Raw genomic sequence first — 6,816 nt, 5'->3', positions numbered from 1 at the left:
AATGACAGAACATTAGGACACACATTTTGGACCAACAAGTACATTTACAAAGTCACACCCAGTCGATGAATTTGGAGCAGAGCTGGTAAAATGGTTGCTGTGGGCCTCCTCTGCTTTCCAGCTGACAGAGGATCTGTTTATGTGAATCCAGACCTACAGCTATGGTCAGAGCTGAAAATGAACTTGGAGCACAGAGGAGGCATTATAGAAGGAAAAAACAGCCATTAGGGTAAGGTGTGTGCATGTGCTTGTATGGGGGAGGTGGGTTGTTTGTCACTGTTCGGTGAAAATGTTAACATGGTAATTCTTTGAGCACTTTGTGGCCACATATAATTAAATCTCTTTCTAGGAATATTGTTCTCCATAACTCACACAACCAATGTAGTGAGTCTATGGGCCTATGTAATCCAGCAACTGACAAATGTAAAAATTAACACTTTCTCGTAACCCTCTAAACGTCAGTCAAATTTAATGGACATCGATTGGTAGCATTGGCTATAATGTGTCCATATAGCCAATGCTATACACAGTACCCTGAGAACTGGTTTACCTTCTAACAGATTTTTGTCTGTTTTTGCTTTTTTGTTACAATAAAATGTTTCACATCATCAAATAAATATTAATATCACAGAAACATAACCAGAGTAGGTACCAAATGCAATTTTTAAGTGATAATTTACATCATTAAGGAATTAGCTATGCAGACTCAGCCCTATGTGAAACAGTAATTACTCCTTCAAGCTAATAACTGAACTCCAAACCTTAGCAACAAAAACTGCTAGCAATGCTGTGAAAGACGTTTGGCCAATTCTTCTTTGTGGAATTGCTTTATTTCAGCCACACTGATGGGTATTCAATGGTCATGCCACAGCCTCCCAGCTGGATTTAATTCCAGACTTTGACTAGGTCACTTCAAAACTTTCATTTTGTTTTGGTGCTTCAGATCAGTGTCCTGCAGCATGATTCTAATGCCCCTTTTCCACTGGCTCGTTGTAGCCGGTGCGGCTCCTCTCCACTCGAACTTGCTCTACTCGGACTCGCTCTTCTCGGTATGGTACCTGTTGTGTTTCCACTGACCCACTGATGGCTGGAGTTATGGCGGCAGAAGATCCGCCTCCAGCCGTAAATGTAGTGCGTTCGCTGTGGCACTATTAACATTAATGAGTGACATTATCACATTAAAGAAATCTGAGTGAGACATTATAAATGCATGAATAGAAAATCAAAATATAATAAAGTAAATACTAAAAATGTTTGCATTATTGGATATGCAAGAATGTCTTATATACATATATATATTTTCTTTTTTTGTTCACGAATAAAATGATCCACAGATAATTATCTGGACCACAGCCCAGCCAGAACTTCTTAAATAAGGCTCAGGGGTTCTAATGTGGGGGGGATGGCAGAAGAAGCAGAGGAGAGACCCCACTGTCTGGACTGGTGAAGCTGCAGAGTTTGCCTGAAGAAGTTATAATTTTGGGGTTTATGAGGAAGTTTTTGTCTCAGCCATGGCAATAACAAGGCTACAGACTTTAAAACTCAAAACTGCAAACGTTTGACCGTGGTGAAGTTAGTTTTAGGTTGGATATTCACGCTCGGCGGATGCAGCAAGGTATTGGGACCAGAGCCATGGGTACAACATGAAAGGCCAGTAAGAACTTTTCTGGAACTTTCTAAATAAATCGCATTAACCTACTTCCAGCACAGCCAGGAACAGGGAATAACAGCAGACTTCCCGTGACGTCACTGTCTAACTAAAAACTCCGCTTTTGCAACAAACTGACCTCTTCCACGCAGGTCCCCAGCAGAACTGGACGGAGGGACACAGCGCGCTAATGTCTCTTTGCTGGCAAATAGACATAACTCTTCAAACTGGATCCAAGAGTGTCATACGATCACGTGATCATATGCACTAAGTTAAGTACGAATGCTTGACTTTTGTCTCTGAGGTCTACCGAAGCAAACTGTGTTCCAGAGAGTTCCCAGCAGAGACCCTGTCTCTACAACGCCGAATGAAGCAGTTTTTCCCGGTCTGAAGGAAGGACAATGGGACGGCATCACCGTGGTTACAGCTGTAACGTGCAGTTTGGCCGGCCCGGCAGAACAAGCCGTCCCACCCCACAGCTACGGAGGTTAGCTGCAGTTAACCCTTTGTTCACTGTGGATGCTTTCCTCAACTTCGTTGCCTCGGACAACTTTTTCTCAACACGGTTCACGTAAGAAGTTGTGTTTTGGGCAGAAAGACGTAGTTTAGAATGAAATAATCTAAACATTCTTCGTTGTATGACGTTTGGTTTTGTTGGTGTTGAAAACTCAGCCATTTTAGTGCTAGCAGATTATCTGCTCAGCACATGTGCTCAGTTTGTGTTCTGTGTTTGTGTTTTATTTTCAGTTAAGACAAACTTTATTTAAAGGGTGATTTTAAACACAGAAGATCGGCTCCGTCCGCACTTATGCATTTTAACCCTTATATTAATGGTATTTTAAAGGTATGTGTTTGATTCTGATGATAAGCTACGAGTTTCTTTTGTTAGCTTTAATCGCTAACAGCTAAGAACACCTGCTTGCCTACTAAGATCATTTACCCAAAAAGGTTGTTAGTTTTCAATCTTGGTAATAATATTTCCCTAAATATTATTTTACTAAACTTGATAACCAAGTAAACACCATTAAGCCCAATTTCTCAAAGATTTGGTTCTTATTTTAACAATTTCCTTAATATTTCTTTAAATATAATTTTTATAAATAAAGGCACCTAATTAAACACCCTTTAGAATTAGTCATCCAGAAGGTTGGCTTTATTCAGCAAATCATTCTTTAAAATATAATTTTATCTGATCTTGCATTGTGAATGGTTGTTTAAAGATATACCAATTATTGCCTAAGTTAGTTCCAAGACTAACTTAACTTCAATTCCAGATTCTTCAAGATAATCCTTGGTTCTCAAACATAAACATTGCATGGTAATGTTGCATCACTCTTTTGGTCATGGTTTTCAACCATCTTTAATCAACTTGTTTATATTGTACATAGCCATTAGTCTTCCTTATTCTTGGTAGTTTAGTTGGATTGTTTTAGCATTGTAAAGAGTTTGTTGATTGAAATATGTTTGACTTGAGTTGACTTATTTTTGTTAATAAATTCTTGTATTTTAAGAAATTGTGTGAATTCATTCTGTGTGCAGAGTTTTGCTGTTGAATAATGTAAGAGCTTGGCTCATCCCTTTTGATTTTGTCCTGATACCATCACCTTATCTGGCTGGTTTTCACAGGACAACCCTTAACAGACCGCAATATTATTTAATAAAATATTAAAGTATTAATATTAAATTTTAAATAATATATTCATATTCATGATCACAAGGAAGGTTTTCTTCCTGTTTGACCCGATGCAGGTAGTCTGATTACGGGCAGCTGTTCTCTACCTGCTCCCTCCTCCTGCAGACGGTGGTTCGCTTAAAGACAGTCAATAAATTTCTGTACCAAACACGCTGTTTCATGGTGGTTTTGTTTTGTGTGTTATGGGGAAAATGTTTGTGCGTCTGAACAGCTCATTTTATGTGTGATCAGCTGATTTAGGATGTTATTAAATACAGAGCCTCATCTGTGTGTAATTCAGATCGCTGACATGGTGACTATTTTTCTTTTCTTTCAACCTTCAGGAATGGTTTATAATTTGTAAATAGTAATATTATATTTAGGTATGACCCCCTCTGGCCATTGTGGTCCTTAATATTATTGTAGTCACTCTTGAATTTAATGAACTTTTCTCTGCACTACTTCGCGAAAACCTTCCCATTTCTCCTGGTCCCGTGGAATGGAGCCAGTGGAAAAGGGGCACAAGTATGTCAGGAATCTGGGGCTTTGTGTCTTAGTGGTTGGTTTTAGATATTTGTGGAGTTTTAGGTTCTCCACTGGAGGGTGCAGTTAGACTGGAGTGACTAGATTTTTTGAAGGATGGACTGCAGCAGGTGTGCTTCTGCACACCAGTTCATTATCATCCTCAATTTCATCAGCTAGACGCACAGGTGTCAAACTCCAAGCCTTGAAGGCCGGTGTCGTGTTACTTTTCGATGTGCCCCTGCTTCACCACATCTGAGTCAAACAATTAGGTGATTAGCAGGACTCTGGAGAACTAGACTGAATTTAATTCAGGTGTGTTGGACCAGGGACACATTTAAAAGTTGCAGGACACCGGCCCTCAAGGCCTGGAGTTTGACACCTGTGAGAGCATATGAGAAGTTGACTGCCAGTCCTTTGATGCTTGAGTGTTAACCTAAGTCCTCCGAGCTTCTTAGTGATTCTTGTTTTGTTTCACATTGTTAAATTCTCTTCTCGTTTTTCCTTGTTCAAGGCAATCCTCAAGCTGACACAAAGTTGCTTCTCTGGGTGCTCCTAGATCTTAAGCTACAAATCAACTACTACAAACGATAACTCTCTGATTACCATTCCACGGCTGGCATCCTCAAGGCTCCCCCTTACCCTCTGCCTGCATCAAAACCTCCGCTCCTCACTACACCATCACCCTCCTTTTACCATCTAAGCCACCAGTTGGACCTCTTCCCTGGATTCCTCTCATTCGCCCTGGTGTTCATCCTCTGCATCAATCAGTAAGCCTTCTCCATTCCTTCACCATTATTTCCCTGCTATATTTTCTCTGCTCCCCTCTCCTCTCCTCCTCAGTGATGCTGCTGCTCTGTGTTCAGAAAGAACCCTGCTGGACCAAGATCTCCTTCATATTCATCATCATTGTATTTAATAAATCTTTAAACCTTTCTCTGCCTTCCGAGAGTGTTTGGGCCAATATCTATATGTACTTTTGCAACAAGGAAGTATTCTTACCTGGTGAGCCTTGATCTGTTTGGCAACAGCAGCAACAACCTTTTCTTTGGTGATCTTTTTCCATCAGATGCTCTGAACAATGTGGCTATAGACTCTGCATTCAACATTCTGGTCTGTCAGATATCTCGACTTCCAACATTTCTCTTGCAAATTCAGAGGTTTCTCATTCGAAGCAGTTTGCCGAGAAGTCCTCCGATCACAACTAGGCTGTGCTTGGTGGGACCAGCCAACCTGTCCCTCCTCAGTTTTCCAGTATCATTAATTTACTCAGGTTGTCGAAATATAACCAAATCAGAAGATGACACAGATTCGATGTACAGAATTAGATTGAAATGAGGTTTTATTGTTCCAACTTAGGTAGACCTTGATTAGAGTTGTTAGAAGCCAGAGGATGAGGAAGCCCCAAGGATCCGAGCAGAGAGAGAGTGTTCTGGCGGTGGAAATATTTACAGTGCAGATTTCCTGAAGAAGAGTTCCATATGGCGACAGGCAGGCAGACAGATGGGCAGATCGACAGGAAGGCAGGACAACAAGCGATCAGGCAGGCTGACAGAAGTCCACATAACAGAGACTATGTTCCAGCAACAGACTGTGTCAGCAGCTGTCTTAAAAAGCCATGACCTCATTAGCTGGATGAGTTGCAGCTGAGAACAATGAAGTGCCAGAACCAGCCAGCAGAGATCTCACAGTACCCTCCCCTCAACGATTGCCTCCAGGCAATCCCGAACGTTTCTCCGGATGACGTCTGTAAAAAGATGTAATGAGATCAGGGTCCAGGATAAGAGAACGAGGTACCCAGGTTCTTTCTTCAGGTCCATATCCAGCCCAATCCACAAGGTACTGAAAACCACGCCCCCTACGTCGAACATCCAGGATACGATTGACCGTGTAAGCTGGATGGTCATCAATGAGACGAACAGGGGGAGGGAGCTTGGTGGGTGGATTCAGGGGACTTTCCGAGACTGGCTTGATCTGTGAAACATGAAAGGTAGGATGAATGTGCATAGAAGCTGGCAACTTGAGTCTCACCGCAGAAGGGTTGATGATCCTTTCTATGACAAAAGGACCGATGAAACGGGGGGCCAACTTTCGAGTAGTATCCTTTAATTTAATATTCTTGGTGGAGAGCCAGACCTTCTGATCAATGCAGTAGACCGGTGCGGTGGAACGGTGACGGTCAGCAAACCTTTTATTCTGTTCCAAAGTGCGTAGAAGTGTCCTCCTGGTCTGACGCCAGATCTTACGACACCTGGAGATATAATGCTGAACAGAGGGGACAACAGTGTCAGATTCAATACTGGGGAATAATGGAGGTAGATAGCCCAGAGAAATCTCAAAGGGAGATAAACCAGTAGCAGAGGAAGTATGAATATTATGGGCATATTCTATCCAAGTGAGATGTCTACACCAGGAAGAAGGGTTGTCATTAATCACACATCTCAATGCTACTTCCAGTTCCTGATTGCATCTCTCAGTCTGCCCATTAGACTGAGGGTGGTAACCAGATGAAAGGCTTACGGTAGCACCAATAGCCCTACAGAACTCCTTCCAGACTTGTGAAATGAACTGCGGGCCTCGGTCAGAGACAATATCCAAGGGCATGCCATGAATACGGAAGACATGAAGAACCAGAAGTTGAGCAGTCTCCAATGCAGACGGAAGCTTAGTTAAGGGAATAAAATGAACAGTCTTAGAGAATCTATCAACAACGGTAAAGATGACTGTGTTTCCGTCAGATGGCGGGAGACCAGTGACGAAGTCAATAGAGATGTGGGACCATGGGCGACTAGGGGTAGACAGAGGTTGAAGAAGACCGGCAGGAGGTTGATTTGAGTTCTTGTTACGGGCACATGTGGAACAAGCTGCGACAAACTCTCTAATGTCGGGATTCATAGTGGGCCACCAGAAATACCTCTTGGTAAAAGTGATCATACGATTAATCCCCGGATGACAGGTAAGTTTATTATTATGA

The 6,816-nt window shown here is 42.0% G+C and overlaps 1 long non-coding RNA gene across 1 annotated transcript; it reads left to right on the top strand.

Annotated features, from left to right (window-relative positions):
• The first annotated feature begins 99 nt into the window (after positions 1-99).
• LOC124855133 lies at positions 100-4,779 on the top strand. The gene is made up of 3 exons (XR_007035017.1): positions 100-229; positions 4,357-4,612; positions 4,686-4,779. It is a non-coding gene; the product is annotated as an uncharacterized LOC124855133 (long non-coding RNA).
• Positions 4,780-6,816: the final 2,037 nt, after the last annotated feature.

This window comes from Girardinichthys multiradiatus, chromosome 19, assembly GCF_021462225.1.
Source record: "Girardinichthys multiradiatus isolate DD_20200921_A chromosome 19, DD_fGirMul_XY1, whole genome shotgun sequence".
NCBI lineage: Eukaryota > Metazoa > Chordata > Actinopteri > Cyprinodontiformes > Goodeidae > Girardinichthys > Girardinichthys multiradiatus.
The sequence above is the reverse complement of the archived record's forward strand: the minus strand, read 5'-3'. Positions and strand labels throughout refer to the sequence as shown.